The sequence below is a fragment of the Hyperolius riggenbachi genome, chromosome 3, assembly GCF_040937935.1.
Source record: "Hyperolius riggenbachi isolate aHypRig1 chromosome 3, aHypRig1.pri, whole genome shotgun sequence".
Taxonomy (NCBI): Eukaryota; Metazoa; Chordata; class Amphibia; order Anura; family Hyperoliidae; genus Hyperolius; species Hyperolius riggenbachi.
In genome coordinates this window covers 424,438,377-424,458,938 of record NC_090648.1, presented here as the reverse complement: position 1 = coordinate 424,458,938, position 20,562 = coordinate 424,438,377, and the positions used below count along the sequence as shown (strand labels likewise).

The 20,562-nt window shown below is 45.1% G+C and overlaps 1 protein-coding gene and 1 long non-coding RNA gene across 7 annotated transcripts in view; both read left to right on the top strand.

The window, feature by feature from the left end:
• The window catches only part of LOC137564137 (intestine-specific homeobox-like), a 974,377-nt gene that overhangs the window by 759,160 nt on the left and 194,655 nt on the right, over positions 1-20,562 (top strand). The window lies entirely within an intron of this gene.
• LOC137564138 (uncharacterized) lies at positions 14,886-19,451 on the top strand. The gene is made up of 3 exons (XR_011030535.1): positions 14,886-15,065; positions 16,136-16,320; positions 19,301-19,451. It is a non-coding gene; the product is annotated as an uncharacterized lncRNA (long non-coding RNA).

The following is a 20,562-nucleotide window of genomic DNA, read 5'->3' as shown; positions in this document are numbered from 1 at the left end:
GTCTTCCCCAGCCCCACCCAATAATCTGTCAATTCTTTCCACTACATGCCGAACCCGAGCACCCGGGAGGCAACAGACTGTACGGCATTTACGGTTTCTTTGACAGGTTACCCTATCTATCCCCTACCACCAGTACCTGTCTAGCCTTAGCTGCACTCCTATTCCCTTTCTCGTTACAGCAGTCTGCCCCTTGGTTGCTAAGGAGCACATCCTGCTGCAGCATTGCTACTCCTGAATCATCCTCCCCAATATTACGCAAACAAGCATACATATTAGTGAGGGACAACTTGGGACTAGCCTCCCTGCCACTTTTTCCCCTACCCCTTCTAACTGTGACCCAACTAGCGGCTACCTCTGCTTCTTGCTCCGGCTTTACTCCACCCACCTCATCTTCACCGATTCCATCCAGTGTCTGGATCGTGAGATCCAAGCTCATCTCCATGTTGTGTATGCGTCTCAGTGTTGCGAGATGCTTATTTAGCTCTGCGACTTCCGCCTCTAACTGAGCAACACGCACACACCCAGGGCAGCAGTAAACACCCTCAACCCGCTGATCAAGGCATGCATACATGTCACAGGATGTACACTGTACAGCATAGTCCAACATGATGACTATTGTGTGGGGACATTTTATTTAAAGTAAACTGTGGCGGTAAAAGTTGAAACGGGAGAGGGAGTGAAGTTCGGGAGTGAGTGCAGCTGGGGTGGAAGAGGGGGAGGGGTGGAGGAGGGGGGAGTGAGTGAAGTTGGGGTGGAGGAGGGGGGGGGGGGGGGAGTGAGTGAAGTTGGAGTGGAGGAGGGGGAGTGAGTAAAGTTGGGGTGGAGGAGGGGGAGTGAGTAAAGTTGGGGTGGAGGAGGGGGAGGGGAGGAGGGGGAGTGAGTGAAGCTGGGGTGGAGTCCTCAAAACTTAAAGACTACACCACAACGTGTTAGCACATCCTAACCAATGCAAAGAACCGCAATATTGTTTAAAAAATTGTTTTATTTTTTCAAATTTTTTTTTAAGTCCTTACCTGCTTCCTCTCACCTCTCTTTTTGTGCCTGTGTTGTAACGCCTGTTTTTAACGCCTGTGCCACTTGTGTCGAAGCCACTTAGTGAGCAAGCCACAGACTGAGCAAGCTCAGTACTGAGTCCTGAAGCTGACCAAATACCTCGTGTTACAGCTAATCCCTCCCCCTAGCTAATTACCTGCCTGTTGCAAGCACACTAGAGAAAAAAAAATGTACTTTTAAAAAAACTTTTAAAACTAACACTTGCTGCTAGATATCTGATGCACAAGCCTACCAGATATCAAAGCAGCAAAACACAAATTTACTAACAACAGCAATATAATATAATCAGAGCTCACAATTCCCAGCAGTGAAGTGAAGTGAAACAGCCCTCCACCAAGGAGGGTTAAAGGACAACTGTAGTGAGAAGAATATAGACATTTACATATTTATTTCTTTTTAATGCCAACTGCCTAGCAGTTCTCCTGATCTATTTGGCTGCAGTAGTGTCTAAATAACACCGGAAACAAGCATGCAGCTAATCTTAGTCAGATCTGACATCCTGCTTGTATAATAAACTGGCCAAAGGAAGACCGGGAGCTTACTGATATGAAGACTTGGAGGCTTCTCACACTGAATGGTGATTTCAACTCCAGGTCTCACACCGGAAAATTGTACACCAGCTTGAATCGGGATGAGCACAGTCTACACTCTAGTTGGAATGACAGTCACAGTCCTGGATGAAACTCTTAGCACTCAACAGTACATCAGCAAGATGGCACCTAATGGTAAGATTCAGAGAGAATGCCTTAAGTAGCAGCAGGCATGGATGGAAGACCAGGTAGAGGAAGTGACGCGGCAAGACAAGACCCTTCATGGGATCTACCAACAACAGACAACTAAGGTGCCTAACACAGTGAAATACCACTTGCAGCTGAAAAGACTGAATTCAATTACGGCATGGAGGTACTGATCATAGATTGATCCAATCTTTTACATGCAATCTTACCAAATCTATATAGTTGAAGAGTAAACTGAGTGAATATATTGAATAGATACGATTGGCAGTCCCTTATATTACATAGAAATAGTAAGATCGGATGAAAAAGATTGGATCGTTAGTGGCCAGCTTGAAGTGGATCCGAGATAAGATATATAGACAAGTTACTTGTTATAGTTAGTTTTTCATCTCGGATCCACTTTAAGCAGGAGATCCAGAGGAATTTATATCTACCACACAAGACAATACTTCAGAAGCAGGATGCATAGAAAGGCCTTAGAAACAGTCCAACATTTAGTAGAAGCATCTCCAAGTCCGTATGGGACATTCCACAGAAAATCTTAGCGAATAAAAGGACTATCCTTCTGTGCAACAGGTACTGGCCAATTAACCAAACACCACTGCAGTAGAAAAGATCTGAAAACAGCAATGGTTATACTATATATGTGTATAAAAGTAACAGAAACATCAGGAAAGCATTATGAGAAGCATCAAAAGTAACAGTCCCTGAAAGGCAAACCAGGCAGAATGATGAAAATTACGGTCAAAGTGGTCCCAGCTTTGATAGGAGCACCGAGTGCTATGCTTTCTTAGCTAGGAGAGTGGCTCCAACCAGATACCCACAACAACATCAGAACTCTCTTCAGCGCTAGGAAGTGCTAAGATGCTCCACAGAACCCTCTACCCCTCTGGCAAGGTCCTCAAGGTTTAGGAAGACAAATACCACCCATAGTGGTCGAGAAGGAAAAATATTGTATGAAACATATAATAAATATGTACATGAACACATACACAAACTGCACAAAAAAAAATTAAAAGAACACTTTGAAAACACATCAGATCCCAGTGGGAAAAAAATATGTTGGATATGTATACTTATATGAACTGAGTAATGTGTCAGGAACGAATAAGTGCCGCATTTTTTGTTAAAACTGAAAAATATCAGCCTACAGAGAACTGATTCGCCCTGACAAAGTGAAAATAGTTTTGTTAGTCCATTTTGTCAAAATTTCATTGCATCTAATCAGTATTTTACTGAGTTGTTTGGCAATGCCATTCTGTGTGTTACCTTGACAAAGGGGACCCCTTGGGGCCCCAAAACGGTTGTTGGTCTGTAAATGGACTACTGTCATGAATGGTGAAGAAAGAAGGCTTTATTTTTACTTTGAGTGTGCAGACCCCTTGGATTTTTGGACTTATGCACTTTGGTCCAGCACCTTAGGAATGGTGTGCGACTCTCTTTCTGCTATACCCTGACAACATTGTGACATACTCTTAATGAGATGACTGATCCTGGGGGATCTCCTCCCAGATCTTGACCAGGACATCACTAAGCTCCTGGACCATCTGAGGTGCAACCTGGCAGCATTGGATAGACTGAGACTGTCCCAGAGGTTTTCAAATGGATTTCAGATAGGTGAGCATAGGCGCCAGTAAGTGGTATCAATTCTTTCGTACTAGAGGAAATGCCTGCATACTTTTGCCATGAGACATGGCATTGTTTTGCACGAAGAGGAACCCAGGACCCACTACACCAGCTTAGGATCTAACAATGGATCCAAAGATTTCATTCTAATAGGTAATGGCAGAAAGCCTGCTCTGCTCTGTTTCATTACAAGCTCCATTAAAATCTAACCAGGCTGCAAGGATGCGCCCTGAGTAGTGCTTCTGCTGCACACTGAGTGACTCACTATTTGGAAACTGTAAATCAGCATTAAGACTCCTGTCCCTTATCCTGTTCATCTTCCAAACAGAAAAAGAAGCTCTGACTGACATGAATGTAATTAAACGCATCCCTGTCTTTATAAAACATAAGTCACTCACTTCTATCCTCCCGCAGTCCACCATCATATTTGACACTTTTAAGAATAAGTTCTGTTGCGCCTTATGTCCGTGAATCTCGTTGATATGCGCAGAGCGAATCTCTTAGCCTGATCGAGCATTAACCTAATCTGCTTGCCTAGCAGAAGCGCAGCATCAAATGGATCAGAACTGACACTTTTCTCACCGCTTAATGCAATGATAAAACCCCAAATATGAACTAATTTTTACAGCGCGCTGTATTGGATTCTCCACAAATCCTGGTCGGCTCAGTGTCTGCAGCCTCCCTGCCAAAGACAAAGAACAATAAAGTAAAACTTCAGGAAACTGAGTACATCGGCAGGAGGGAGAATTGACACAGGAGTTGAATCAAAAAAGGAAGTTTTGAGTAGCCAAGTTTTATTAAGTCTTTATGCGATCACAGAAATAGGTCAGTATTGATTTCCATGTGAAATCAAGTAGCCTATTATTGTTAGATAATGTTTTTAGTATGAATAATACAAATGACCAGTAAAAGTTGACCAAGAGGTGGGCCAAGAGGAATTCCTGACTAGTGATGTCGCGAACCTCCGATTTTCGGTTCGCGAATCCTGTTCGCGAACTTCTGTGGAAGGTTCGGTTCGCGGAAAAGTTTGCGAACCGCAATAGACTTCAATGGGGAGGCGAACTTCAAAATTTAGAAAAATTTCTACTGGCTGTAAAAATGATAGAAAACATGTTTCAAGGGATCTAATCCCTGGAGAAAGACATGATTGAGTGAAATACACATCAAAAGTCCCAGGCAAACATCTAGATTTCACATAAACCCCTATTTTAAGGTCACAAATCTCATGCAATGTTCAATTACAGGCCTACACTGCTTTACAACATCAGGCAGTGTATCTCTCCCTCCTCCCTCTCATCTTCAGGGGAATTGTAGAATTTCAAAAGCCAGCTTATATACCTTGGCCTGGAATTGAACCCGGGTCTTGGCCGGGAATTGAACCCAGGTCTGAGTGCTTGGTAGTCAGCTCTCTTAACCGCTATACCACCACCAAGACTACATGCTGAAGGCAGCCTAGCATGTACCATTATGATATTTCCTAGAGAAAAATGAGCTTGCTTAAAGATTTGTAGGCTTTTAAAAGCCAGCTTACATCAAATCCCACAATGTAAGTATAAATACTTACAAGACAGAGATTTCACTTCACCAACAAAGTTCAGGATAGTTAGAGCTATGGTCTTCCCAGTAGTAACATATGGCTGTGAAATTTGGACTATAAAAAAGGACGTATAGAAAAATGTATGCTGTTGAAATGTGAGTATGGAGAAAGCTACTGAGAGTTCCTTGGAGTGTTAGAAGATCTGACCAGTCAGTACTTAAAGAGAACCAGAAACGAAGCACCCTTATGTATTTTTACATATATATCAATGAGAATATGACAGTAAATACCTACTTTGCACTTTGTTTCATTATTCACTGCTTAAACTGCCTGTTATCAGTTATTGGGTGTTTAGACTCAGACGTCTGATTATTAGGTGATCTGCAGTATCACCAATAATACAGACGCTACACCTGATTATTAGGTGATCTGCAGAATCACCAATAATACTAGTATAGCAGACACTGACTGTGTGAGTAGGGATTGGAGCGAACAATACCTTAATATTTTTGCGAGACATTACCAGGGAAGCTGGTAAAGTACTATCAGTACGCTGACTGTATAGATTTGATCAAACCTTCCCAGAGGAGCTGGAGAAGGTACTAACAGAGAGAGTAAAGAAATAGTATTTCTGGTCTATACCAGGGGAGCTGGTAAGCGGCCAATAATAAATCAGGCAAAAAATCACACAGACCTTTTCCAGCAGGGCTGGAAAAGTCTAACAAGTGACTAGATAGATTTGGCTAAACCTTCCCAGAGGGGCCAGGAAGGTACTATCAGTCACTAGGCGACACCTCACCAGTGGAGCTGGTGGGTAAAAAGCACCTCACCAGTGGCTAGGGCCCACTGGTGAGTAGAATGGTCAGACAGGCAAGGTTCGGCAACAGAGAGGCAATAATCAGTACAGAATTGTGAGGCAGAAGTATAATCAGTAAACAGGCAGAGGTTCAGCAACTAGTCAGGTAGGCAGAAGTACAGAAACGTTAAGCAGGAAGCGAAGTCAGAGGTCAAGCCAGAATCATACACAGATAATCAATAATACACAATAATCCTAGTCTTGGTGTGAAGTCCTTGGTTTCAACACCTGAATCTAGTCTAAGGTCTGAGCGCTAACACAAAGTATTCATGACAGCAGACAGCGTATGACTGAAGCCCGAGGGCTTAAGAAGCAGAGGAGACCTCACAGCCACGCCCCATGCAATCAGCCAATCTGGGGCGCCGTGAGCCTCCTCTGACGTCAGCCGTCCTGCAGGTCAGCTGACGAGCCTCCTCCCCGCATAAAGGTCCTGTCTGTGCACGCGCCTGTGCGAGACAGCGACCTTTGAGAGAATGACAGTCCCGTCCTTGGCGTCCTGGACGCCGGAGGGATGGGCAGGGGCACGGAGGCAGCTGCGGCGGCGGACCTGTTCGCCGCAGCTGCCCCTTCGTTATTTACATTGACTGATGTGACTAAAATTGAGTTATTTGGGCATAACAAGGGGCGTTATGCATGGAGGAAAAAGAACACAGCATTCCAAGAAAAACACCTGCTACCTACAGTAAAATATGGTGGTGATTCCATCATACTGTGGGGCTGTGTGGCCAGTGCAGGGACTGGGAATCTTGTCAAAGTTGAGGGACACATAGATTCCACTCAGTATCAGCAGATTCTGGAGACCAATGTCCAGGAATCGGTGACAAAGCTGAAGCTGCATCGGGGCTGGATCTTTCAACAAGACAACGATCCAAAACACTGCTCAAAATCCACTAAGGCATTCATGCAGAGGAACAAGTAGAACATTCTGGAATGGCCATCTAACTCCCCAGACCTGAATATAATTGAAAATCTTTGGTGTGAGTTAAAGAGAACTATCCATGCTCGGAAGCCATCAAATCTGAATGAACTAGAGATGTTTTGTAAAGAGGAATGGTCCAAAATACCTTCAACCAGAATCCAGACTCTCATTGGAACCTACAGGAAACGTTTAGAGGCTGTAATTTCTGCAAAAGGGGAACTACTAAATATTGATTTAATTTCTTTTTTGTGGTGCCCAAATTGATGCACCTGCCTAATTGTGTTTAAACAATTATTGCACACTTTCCGTAAATCCAATAAACTTCACGTCACTTCTCAAATATCACTGTTTGTGTCTCCTATATGATATATTTAACTGCCATTTTTTTTATTGTAACAACTAATCATGACGATTAACAAGGTTGTCCAAACTTTCGCATCCCACTGTATACTACATGGAGATGGTACATTGGTCTGTGATTGACCTACAGTGATGCTCACCGGATCCTGTCCCGAGTAATCAAGCCGGGAGGAGGAAGTGCGCCAGTGTGAGGCTTGCAATGCGACCAATAGGACGCGTGCAAGCTCTTTGGAATGCAGGGCAGATGGCAGAATTATGGGTAAATGACCCCTTGTATCCCTGCCGCACACCTGCGCCAATTAAACTTTATTTGAATCACGAGTAATCACTTGTGATTCCACGTGACAGCATCCGGTGAGCATCACTGTTGACCAATCATAACTGAAAGTGTGTACCAGGCGTAAAGCCTATCTGGGGGAGAACACATTAACTGTGTTTTTTTCCAATGTGGGACAAAAATAAAATTGCCACAGCCTGACATGTCTCCAGCTCACACTCTGTGATGAGTCAGCCGTAGGCTGTGTTACTGCACATGTGCAGGATGCATTTAGAGACAAGATGCACAACAGCTAAAAGTTAATCTTGGGTGGTGAAAAGTAAAAATCCGGCATGCAACGAGTGAAGTGTGACCCCCTGTACTGGCAATACCTGTCTGTTTAGCACTGTGAGAGCCAATAATTTAGGTAAGCCATCAGAGAGGACGTAACCCCAAATCATGCTGCTTCACTGATGGGGTGCTCTCCAGCCTTCTTGCACAGTGTTGTTTTCTCCTTTATCTCATAAAGCCAGTCACCTGCATCCGGGATGTAACAATTTGAAAGCAATGAACTTGTGTTGATTGGTTTCATTGACTGCATGGCGGGTGGCCTCTGCCTGCGTAATTATACTTCACACATTCAATAAGCTCAGCACTTGAGGGAGACAGGGTGCTGCTAGTCACCCAGCCCTCCAATTCCACCCACAGCTCTCCTGACAGAGTCTGATGTGCAGCTTATTAAACTGGATATCAAAGAATCCCTTCCTTAGTCAACACTCCTCGCTTCTCTTCCTGGCTCATAACTCTTGTTAGCCGTGGTATAGAGCGCATTTAATGAAAGACAAGCCTAGGAGGCAGGTGGTGGGCTCCGGTTCTCATCGGTAGTATATTATTATCAGGGGGGCTTGATCAGCATTTAATTATAATATACACTGTGCTGCAGATCCGTTCGCAATAAACTGACGCAGTCGGAGGCAGCTGAGGCGATGGGGAGGTACGATTGATTGTCAGCTGAGGCCAAACCTTTATATTTAACTTCTGCAGGTATTGTGCTTTAAGCAATTCCATTGTCATCACATTGCGGCGAGGTGGGCCTGAAGCAAGCTAGACTCGCAGGAATCATACGGTAGCGAACGCAGGGAATTATGGTGGGAAATCAAGCAAGAAATAAATAATTTGACACCTATAGTTGTATATTAGGCAGGAAACATTTAGGCCAATGTCACATGAGCGATAAAATGCCAATGATGAATCAGTGCTGCAAATTGCTTATTCCCGGCTATTTGTTGCTGCAAATGCTTCTCTACGGGAAGTGATAATTCACCAGTTGATACTGCTTCAGATCTTTATTAGCAGAGAAATGTGTAGCTGCCTGTTGCCTCCTATAGATAAGCGTTAAGAGTAATATAAAAAAAAATCGATAACCAATTTGTAGCAGCGACTCATCCCTGGTTTTCTGTAGCTTGTGTGAAATGGGCCTTAAAGCATACCCATACTTATCCTCTTTGTTTGTCTTTGTTGGATAGTAAGCAGGATGAGAAAAAAACCCAGCTGAGACTGAGCATTTGGGCCAAAGTCTAGAGGTACCAGAAAAGGATTAAGACTAAACGGGGCCTAAGGCAAGGTAGCAGCTTTGGTCCCGTTATTGTCTTTCTGGTAAGTTGAGGTGAGAGTGGGGTCAAAAAAAGATGGCAACTGGCGAGACAACTTAAAAATGGCATAGAGAAATTAGGTCGTAATGAGAATTGCACACTATAGACAGTAATTTGGGCACATTTAAAAGATGGAACCCCAAATTACTATAAAAACAGTGTAATTCGGACACCAGCAATAGCATCTTTCCCCTTGAGTCCATGGCAGCCTGGAGGGGAAATAGTAATTAACGCTGTCGGGACTTCTGCAGGAGCAGGGTGTGACATTTCCCTCCCAACCAGCTCCTCCTCCACCCTATCCTCCCCTCACATCCTTCACTCCTACTACCACCGAGGAAGTCAACCATTTACTGCAGACTTCCCATACCACTACTTCCCCCCTTGACCCCATCCCTTCGGATTTACTCCAGCCTCACTTCACGGAATTGGCCCCAGTCCTCACTACCCTGTTCAACCTCTCCCTATCCACAGGCACCTTCCCCACAGACTTCAAGCAGGCCATTGTACTACCCCTGCTCAAGAAACCCTCACTCGACCCCTCGCTACCCTCCAACTACCGTCCTATCTCCCTCCTCCCCTTTGCCTCAAAACTCCTTGAGCGTCTGGTTCACAAACGCCTGACCCAGTACCTCAATGCTAACTCACTGCTAGACCCACTCCAATCTGGATTTCGGCCTGCCCACTCAACCGAAACTGCTCTCACCAAAGTGGTCAACGACCTTGCCTTAGCTAAAGCTGAAGGTAAATACTCCATTCTCCTCCTCCTTGACCTGTCAGCAGCTTTTGACACAGTAGATCATCCCCTACTCCTCCAGTCCCTCCAGTCCTTGGGCATTCACGATCTCGCCCTGTCCTGGCTTTCATCCTACCTCTCCAACCGCTCCTTCACGACCACCTTCAATGAGTCCTCGTCCACCCCCAACCACCTCTCGGTGGGAGTCCCCCAAGGTTCGGTCCTTGGCCCCCTACTGTTCACCCTATACACATCCTCCATTGGCAAGGTTATCTCCTCCATAGGTTTTAACTACCATCTGTATGCAGATGACACTCAGATCTACCTCCACACCCCTGACATATCCACCACTACCATGGACAAGGTCTCCTCCTGCCTATCTGCCATCTCCTCCTGGATGTCTGCTAGGTTCCTGAAACTAAATCTAGACAAAACGGAATTTATGATCTTCCCACCCCGGCCATCCACGAACCTCCCAGATGTGCATGTCACTGTTAACCACACTACCATTCGCCCTACCTCTCAAGCCCGCTGTCTGGGTGTCACCCTGGACTCCGCACTCTCCTTCACTTCCCACATCCAAAACCTCACAAAGTCCTGCAACTTCCACCTTCGTAACATCTGTAAGATTCGCCCTTTCCTGACCTCTGCCACCACCAAACTCCTCATCCATGCCCTCATAAATTCCCGCCTTGACTACTGCAATGCCCTGATCTGGTCTCCCTATGACCCGAACAGCCCCACTGCAGTCCATCATGAATGCGGCAGCCAGAATTATCCACTGCTCCCATCGCTCCACCACGGCAGATCCCCTCCTAGAATCCCTCCACTGGCTTCCTATCCAGTCCAGAATCAGATTCAAGATACTGTGTCTGACCTACAAATCTGTCCACAAAACCTGTCCAACCTACATTTCCGATCTTACTCAGAGGTACACACCTAGCCGCTCACTCCGCTCTTCCAATGAACTTCGCCTAACCGCCCCCCGCATCACCCAGTCCCATGCACGCCTCCAGGACTTCTCAAGAGCTGCTCCAACACTATGGAACTCCCTACCTCCACCCATTAGGGCAGCCCCCTCCTTCAACATCTTCAAGAAAGCCCTCAAAACTCACCTTTTCACTCTGGCCTACTACCCCTCACAAGTGCTCTAAACCTACAGCTGAACTCTGGTCCCCTACCATTCGTGTCCTTACCTCTCCCTCTAGATTGTAAGCCTTTGGGCAGGGTCCTCCTCCTTTTGTGTCCTACCTGATCTGGCACCTCCATTACTGTGAACCCATGCCATGCATTTGAGTGAACCTAACTTGCCTAATCTTCATGCTTCATCCAGTGACTGACTAAGCATTACCTTGTACTAATACTGTGCTGTGTGATCTGGTTTTCTTGTATTCCTGTATTGTCATATTGCTGTATGTCACCCCTAAATATTGTCTGTAACCTAAATTAATGTTCAGCGCTGCGTAATATGTTGGCGCTTTATAAATACAATAAATAATAATAATAATAATAATAATAATTTCTCGGCTTTGCCCTGTGCCCAAATTTCCCAGCGCTGTTTTTGCATGTGTGCAGCACCCACAAAACCCCAGGCACTTGACTAGGTTGCCTTGTGGATGATTCTGCTCTGGTGGTAGCCTTACCTAATGTGACCATGTTTCTTGTCACCCAACCAAACCCCACTCAATGCACGTAGCAGTCAGTCTCAAAAGGCAGCGCCAGTTGCATGCAAGCAAGGTCAGCGGGACCGTCATGAAAAATCATCCATGCTTTCCTGCACCTGAAATCACATGACAATGTAGGGCAGTGGGATGATTGGCACCTGGATTTTGGATGCATAAAAAAAACAACCTGCGGCATAATAACGCACACCATGTGGGGTTCCACAAAGTTGAAAGTTCAGGTGCTGTCAGCTGACGTGGATGAGCTTGTTTGTTAAAATGCACTTTGTGAACAAAAAATTGTCGGTTGAAAACATACTTATTTTTGGCAGTTGTGTAATCCCTGCCTAAGTGAGGGAGGCAGTGAAGAGCAGGCCCCATTCCCACACTATGAATTGCACTTTGTCGATGCACCTTTGGCAGCGATTAAATCCTCAAATCTTTTTGAATATGATGCCACAAGCTTGGCACAGCCATTTTAGAATATCTTCAGAGGTGTTTAATCTGATTCAAGTCTTGGCTTTGGCTGGGCCACTCAAGAACATTCACAGAGTTATCCTGAAGCCACTCCTTTGATATCTTGGCTCTGTGCTTAGGGTCGTGGTCCTGCTGAAAGATGAACTGTCACCCCAGTCTGAGTTCAAGAGCACTCTGGATCAGGTTTTCATCTGGGATGTCTCTGTAACTTTCTGCAGTCATATTTCCCTTTATCCTGACTAGTCTCCCAGGTCCTGTCACTGAAAAACATCTCCACAGCATGATGCTGCCACCACCATGCTCCACTGAAGGAATGGTTTGGCTTGGTGATGACGTGTTTCCTCCAAGCGTGATACTTGGCATTCACACCAAAGAGTTCAATCTTTGTCTCATCAGAACAGAGAATTTTGTTTCTCATGATCTGAGAGTTCTTCAGGTGCCTTTCAGCAAACTCGGGCTGCCATGTGCCTTTAACTAAGGAGTGGCTTCCATCTGGCCTCATTGGTGGATTGCTGCAGAGATAATTGCTCTTCTGGAAGGTTCTCCTCTCTCCATAGAGGATCTCTGGAGCTCTGACAGAGTGACCATCAGGTTCTTGGTCACCTACCTAGCTGAAGAAGCCTTCACCCCTGATCACTCATTTTAGATGACCAGCCAGTTCTAGGAAGAGTCCTGGTGATTTTAAACTTCTTCCACAAAGGGCCCTTTTCCACTAGCAGTCGCTAGCGTTCACGCTGAACGCTAGCGATTGCTGAATCGCAAAATGCAGGAAAGTTCCGGCGATTGCGTTCACGATTTTGCTATGCTGTAGTGTGCATAGCAAAATAGCGGCAAATATCGCTCCGCAGCGCGATCGCGTTTGAGCCAAAAACGAATCGCGGTAGTGGAAATAACCTACCGCTATTCCTATGTTATTTAGCAAACCGTAGCGATTTAAAAAATCACTAGCGGTTTGTGATTTTGCGATTCAGCATCGCAAACGCCGCTAGTGGAAAAGGGCCCTTAGGGATGATGGAGGCCACTGTGCGTTTTGGGACCTTCAAAGCAGCAGAAATGTTTCTGTATCCTTCCCCAGACCTATGCCTCGAGACAATCTACAGACAATTCCTTAGACTTCATGCTTGATTTGTGCACTGACCAGGGCCGGTTCTAGACTTTTTGCAGCCTAAAGCAATGCCTTGTAAAGTCTGTCTGTGTGCAAAGCTGGACCAAAGAGGAGAGACACAACAGCTGTGTTTTGCAGGCACTGACACTACACTTACCTCCCTCTGCTTCCTCCAAGACAGCATCTCCTCCCTGATGGCCCACAGACTCTAACCTCTGATCCACAGGGTGCCAGGTATGTGCTGCACCGGTGCTGCATCACTCCCACACTTTCAGCAGATTAGCGATGGAATCACCAGCCACACATAAAGTCATGTTTCCTCTCTGACTAAAGTAACGTCTCATGTGACTCGGAAGCATATAACAGGTCGCATAAGGCACCACTGTAGCCATGGATACAGGACGCTGGATGGGCGAATTAAGATCCCATCGCTGGAATGCTGAGAGCAGGTGAGTGAACTGGCACCATGCATCTAGAGAGGGGGATACGGGTAGTGGGAGGAGGGGAACATTTAAGGAGGGGAGCCGTCTTGTACCTCCCTCTAATTGTTGCTGCCTTGAAGCATGTGATTCTTGTTGCTTCATGCAAGAACCGCCCCTGGCTCTGACATGAGCTGTCAACTGTGAGACCTTACATAGACAGGTATGTGCCTTTCCAAATCATGTCCAGTAAACTGAATTTATCACAGGTGGACTCCAATTAAGGGCCCTACGTGTAACTTCATGGCAAAGACTGTGAATACTTATCTACACATGCTTTCTCAAATTTTTTTTTATTTGTAATAAATTTGCCAAAACCTCAAGTAAACTTTTTCACGTGTTCATTGTGGGGAGTTGTGTGTAGAATTATCAGGAAAAAAATAATTTAATCCATCTTGGAATAAGTCTGTAACATCACAAAATGTGGAAAAAAAATGATGTGCTGTGAATACTTTCCAGATGCACTGTACATGTGAATTCACAGTCCCTTTAAATATTATTTTCACTTACCCTAAAAAAAATCTTTGTAAAAATTGTCGTCATTAACCTCCTTGCCGGTGTAAAAAATCCGGCAAGGATTTTAAATCATACATGATAGCCGCTGAGCGAACAGAGTATGCAGGAAATCCCGTTGAGAACGGGATTTCCTGCAGGGCTACCCCGGTCGCCATGGCGACGGGACGGGATGACGTCACCGACGTCGGGACGTCACAGGGAATCCCGAACCGCCCCTCAGCGCTGCCTGGCACTGATTGGCCAGGCTGCGCAGGGGTCTGGGGCGGGGGGGCGGCTCGGCGTGGCGGGTAGCGGCGAATCGGCGGCGAGCGGCGGCGAGCGCGTACTACACGCAGCTAGCAAAGTGCTAGCTGCGTGTAGGAAAAAAAAAATATGTAAATCGGCCCAGCGGGGCCTGAGAAATCCTCCTGCGCAGGTTACCCCGAGCTGAGCTCGGGATAACTGGCAAGGAGGTTAATCAAGACAGCTCCAACCCTGGACACATTTCAATCAAAACTGAAAAGCCAGCTGTTTAGTCTGGCATTTATGATCACATAACTTTTTCCCCTGTATGCATCACTATGTATTGATCTGAAACAAGCTTATGTGCTTTGGGCCCTTCAGGAGAAAAGCGCTTTACAAATGTTTTGTTGCTGTTGTATTATGTATTTCAGTTATTTTAGCAAGCGGTATCACACAAGCATACAAGAAGACGATAACAACGGAGAGCACACATTTTATTTTAGAGGTAGGCGCAGGTGTTTGTGACATTTTTTTTACATGAAATAATTTTATGTGCTGGTGTGTCTAGCATGACAGGTTGCCAGGCACAAACAGTACTTCTCTCTCCCCGCAGTGTTTGTTCTTGAGTCCTCCTCTGTGTTATGTTTCTGGCCCAGTATTTATTAGCTCTTTTGGAGAACAGCGAGTGCCAGGACAGGTTCAGCAAATCTTTCACTCCAGCAAAGAGGATCTGATAATAAAGACAACTCCAGAGACTCCCTATCCAGCGGCGTGAGCATCAGCAAACTTCTGTTTACCTCGTAACGAGTAATTACTCCGCTATAGTCCACGCCGCAAATTGGCATGTTGGGGACGCTGTTAAGTGCCTCAGCGAAGGTAAAAGACTCACTTAACAAAATAAACTGGCATGAATGTAATCAGAAATGTCACCGATAGCAAAACGCAAAGGAGGGAAACGGTTAGGAGGCCAATGGTTTGTAAAAAATGACAAAAGCAGCGAGAGTTCAAAAGTGTTCTCAGCAAGAGGGTCATGTGACCTGGTGCCAGGTGGGATTCACATAAGAGGATTTATTGGAGAAAGATATTTTTTTCAAATGTCTTTTGCTTTGCCTCAAAGATACAGTAAAATATACAGTAAAAGACTAAAGGAACATGACAGCAGAGCAGTCGAAAACCCAGTGCCTGCTTATTATTAGACATTGTTTGCATTATATTATGAAATTAGAATGCATAGATTGCTGTGTGAGTGCCCCTGTAATGTCTGATTGCGCTGCCCGGAAGCTCCCCTCCACACTGAGTAGCACGCATGCTCAGTGTAAAGTCAATTATGCTGCTGGTGGTAAAATACTAAATATCTCTGCTTCTTCACATCCTACACTCACCAAATGTTCAGGGTAGGGAGGGGACTCCCCCCCCCCCCCCCCCCCGAACTACCTCTATGCCAAATTGCAGCCCCCGAGACCCACTGGTTCCCGAGATAGGTTTCTCTAATTTATCTCCTGAACCAGTGGGTTTCGGGGGCTGCAATTTGGCATAGAGGTAGTTCGGGGGGTCCCCTCCCTACACTGAAAATTTGGTGAGTGTAGGATGTGAAGAAGCAGAGATATTTAGTATTATACCATCAGCAGCATAATCAAATAGGAACTGTGGCCACACAGTCTCCTACTGCGCATGCGGGGCAGCGCAAATCCAAAGGCAGCGTAATCAGACACAACACCCCCTCTCTTCTGACCGCAGTTCCTGTTTCCCATGGTCTTTTGACCATCTTGACTAATATAGGGATACAATGGAAAACTCTGGAGAACATAAGTGATCCTGTAAACTGGGTATTTGTCCACAATCTGCTATTAGCCAGATATAGTTTAAACTGTCACTTGTGTCATATCACAACATAGTAAGGCTGAAATGTTGCCGCTCCTACGGCAATGATTTGTCTTTAATTTCAGATACAGGACAGCCTGGACTGCTAATTTACTAGCTTTCCAGGCAGCATCAGAGCAAGTCTGCCTCTTCCTGTCCTAAAATATGACTTGAGTCAGAAGTCAATTTATTTCATGGAGTGATTACGTGGGCTGGAGGGAACAAGGTGTGAAACGGACAACGCACAGATGTATGGCTCTGCTTAGCTCAGGTAGTTGTAACCCTCTAAAAGAGGATAATACTGTATGCTGTGTAATGTATTTCTGTGTGTTAAGTAAACTTAGTATAAGGCAGAAATTCGCCTTAGAAATTTACATGGTGCAAATGAAACGGCGCATGGAGAGAGAAGCTTAAGCGCTCCTATGGTCGCATAGACTGGTTGCTAAGGTGACCATGCAAACAAAGCAGTGGAACCTTCTGGAAGCTCCGCGCGGCCAGTCAGAGAGCACGGTGCAGAGGGGCAGAGTGTGCGAGACACAGCCAGAGGGAACTGGTTTTAACCAGTTTTCCCTCAGAGCGCTCTGAGCAGTCAGGAGGCAGCTGTGAGCGGGAGAGGAGGCTGGGGAAAGAACGTCCGCAGCAGTCACCCCATGAGGCAAGGAGGGGACCTGGAGGCAACCCAGAGACTAACAGCAGAGAGAAGAGGGCAGCAGCAACAGAGCCAGACAGTTACTGGAGGCTAAGTGCAGTGTTTTCAGGCAAGATCCGAGCTAGCGCGGAAGGAGAGAGACTCTGACAGGCCAGATGAGTATAGGCATTGCGCCAGCTACAAGCCACAGTGTGTGTTCAGAGAAGGGCCAGTGTTCAGTGGAGGTTTGCTAAAGTATAGAGATAGCTAACCCAAGTTACTGAAGAGGCATATTCTGATCAAAGTGGTGTGACTAGAGACTGCCTGTTTGATAAAGCCTTAAAGAGACAGAGACATTGGCGTCAATTCACCAGAGAGGATTTACTAAGAGAAAAAAGGTAGGTAGTTTATCTCATGAGGTGAGGTATTTTAACACTCTGGAGTCAATTCACCAGTGTGAGAGGTCAGAGAGAAAAGTGTTTGATAGCAGGGGATAATGGAGAGATATGCATGAGGAAAGTGTGAGAAAGCAAAGGTAATCGGTATTAATGATTTACATGGGATACTTTTCCTCTCTGTAAGCTTGAAAGTGAAGCATTGTGGGTAGAAGGCGGAGTTTTACCACTACCTGACCAGAGTATTCCCGCCTTTTACTGCCGGATCATATCATAAATCATATCACGAGTGAGTCTGAACTTCTTCACCACCTCTGTCTCAGTAAAATTATCAAGAACTGTTCTCTCACGAAAAATACGAGGGGCGATTAAACAGACCCTCCTCCTGTGCCTTCGTCTCCTCATAATAGAAGCAAGCTCTAAGGCCTAGTGCACACCAGAGCGGTTCGGCTGCGTTTTGCGATCCGCTTGCGGCTGCGGATACGCTTGGGTAATGTATTTCAATGGACTGGTGCACACCAGAGCGGGAGGCGTTTTGCAGAAACGCATACTCCCGGGCTGCTGCAGATTTTGGATTTTGGAGGCGTTTCTGCCTCAATGTTAAGCATGGGAAAAACGCACACCGCTCTGAAAAACGGCACTTCAGAGCAGTTTGCCAGGCGGTTTTTGTTACAGTAGCTGTTCAGTAACAGCTTTACTGTAACAATACATGAAATCTACTACACCAAAAACGCTTCAAAAAAACCGCAAAATGCTAGCTGAAACGCTACAGAAAAATAAGAAAAAGCGTTTCAAAATCTGCTAGCATTTTGCGGATCTGCTAGCGGTTTTTGGTGTGCACCAGGCCTAACAGAGTAAGCTCAAAAGGCTCCATCTTCCACAGCAGCAGCTGCTGTGTGAAAACCACGATATCTCCAGGTTCATTCAGGGGATAAAGAGATGAAAAAATAACGAATGGCCACACCCCCTTTCTTCCCTGGTGAATTGTGATTTGGAGAAAAACTAACTACTAACTATCACTTATTTATCTCGTACTTATCTCACATTTATCTCCTGCATTTCTCTCTGTCGATATTTTCCCCTATACTTCTGGAGAATTGCTATTTGGAGGTATCACGGGAGGTAAATTACCTCCCAAGAGATAAATAGGTTGGTAACCTCTGGTGAATTGACGCCATTGTGATGATGGTCGGTTTATTGATGCAAGATAGTACTGCCCAACCAAAGGAATAGAATCTGCAACCAAGTACATTAAATGTGTGTGCCTTTCTGTTATCAGAAAAGAGATCAACCTCCTTTAATCTCCCTCAGAACTGACACATTTAGCCGTTCGCAGTAATCCTGATTCGAAGACATTGTTCCTGTCAACCTGCTTCAAGTCATCAGTTCAGAGTTAATTTGTTCATCAGTTGATGTGTTCTACAGTGTTTACTAAAAGCCTGATATGAGAAGTGAACCAAAGTGTGATTTATGTGTTACCTAAGTGCACGGCCTGAGAGAGAGAAAGATAACAAAAGCCATGGAGATAAAGAGAACCTGTCAGTGAGAGATTACTAAGTCTGTTAACCTGTTAGCATACAAAAGGAGCAGTTTCACTGTATCTTGTGTTACTTAAGTGAACTACAAGTTTTGCAACATAACAAAATTAGAGCTTATTCAGCCTAAGGTTCAAATAGCATAAGAAAAGAGTTATATTGAAGGAGGGTGATGTTGATGGTATAGTTGGGTGCATTGGTCAGCTTTGTGCTTTATTTTATTTATTTTTATTTCTCTAACCCCTTTTTCCTTGTTTGATTCTTTCTTTATTTTGTTTGTTATTTTGGGAAGCCCTATCCAAACAAGTGTTTCTCAAGAGTATAGTGAGTTGAGAGATACAGTATAAAGAGTAAGAGTCTAAGAGATCTTCTGAGTAAAGTGAACATTCTTTTGGATGCCATATTGCCAACCAACAAACTGTGGAAACTGTTCAGTACCATATTGAAAAGAGTCACAAGTTCCCTAAGGTTTTGCTGAGCAATATAGCTTGGACTTGGCTACAAGGGACTAAGACTGTATAGGAACTGAATTGCTCAGTAGACCTGTCCCTGCCCAAGCCCCTATATCTCAGTAATGGTACTGTGATTTTAAGGTGTTGTGTTGTAAAGTGGTTGATGATTGTACAAGAAGACCTTTTGTAGCTCAACTTTCATATAAAAGTTTCTGTGTAACTTAATATTTTTATTCCGCAGCTTTTACCGGTGCACCGGCTGTGAAGAGGAGAAGATTGTATTTTTGACCTATGATGTGCAAGGGAAGTGCATTTTATTGTTGAAGTGTTACTGGTTGAGTGAGGTTACCAGTGACCACTGTTAGGTCACAAATAAATCCTTGATAATCGCATTTGAGTCAGTGTCTGGTGGATTCCTCTCAGCTGGGGCCGAGTGCTAACGGATAAATCAGGTTACAGTAGCTTTGCCTCCAGTCAGACATCCATTAAAAAGAAAACACGTGACCAAGTTCTATAACCTAATATAACACGTCAATGAACCTTAAGTGAGAGTGCATTTCAGGACCCTTTTCCACTTGCTGGGTTTCAACCCGAAAATCGAAAAGGACGCATTTTGAGGGATCACAATGTCACCACAATGAACATGTAAATCGCCGTGCTATTTTTCCACTAATGTGATTTGCTTTTAACTACTTGCCGACCGCTCCACGCCGATTGGCGTTAACGGCTTGCTATGGAGCTAGCAGGAGATCGCGCGCGCCAATGCGCCGATGCTCCGCCTTCAGTCTCCCAGGGGTGATCGCCATCTAATTAGGCTGTACAGCGCTGCGATCTAAGGCAGCACTGTACTGGGGACAGCCATGTGACACAGCTGTCCCCCTGGGGGAGACAGGAGCGATCCGCTGTCATAGGCTGGAACCTATGACAGCCGATCATTATGACTGGCTGGCAGGGGTAGGGACGGGAATAAATTAATGAAAAAAATAGTAACATTTTATAATAAAGTAACAAATATTTATCATTAAAAAAATCAAACATTGGGGGAACGATCAGACCCCACCAACAGAGAGCTTGTGTGTTGTGTGGCCCTGCAGTGAGGCCTTAAAGCTGCAGTGGCCCTTTTTGTGAAAAATCACCTGGTCTTTAGTGGCCCTCAAGTGGTTAAAGAATCTTAAACATCAGCCTGCTGTGATGTGGCGCTAAGCGATTTTTCCTTACGATTCGGCAATTAAACTACTTCTTGTCGAGTTCTCTTGCACTGCAAACAAGCCGTATACCTAATGGATCGCAGTAATGGAAATAGAAAAAATCACTGAAAAGGTCCCTCAGTGACAAAAAAAAAGTTGCTATACCTCTATATAAATCCAAAATAATAAATTAGCTCTTTCCAGCTACCACTAGTCTACATTGTCTGTCTGCAGTTTGTCACAGCTCTATTCACTGACCTAATTCCATTTTAACCCATGCAGCAGAACAGGTCAGGCAGGAGCAGAGAAGACAACT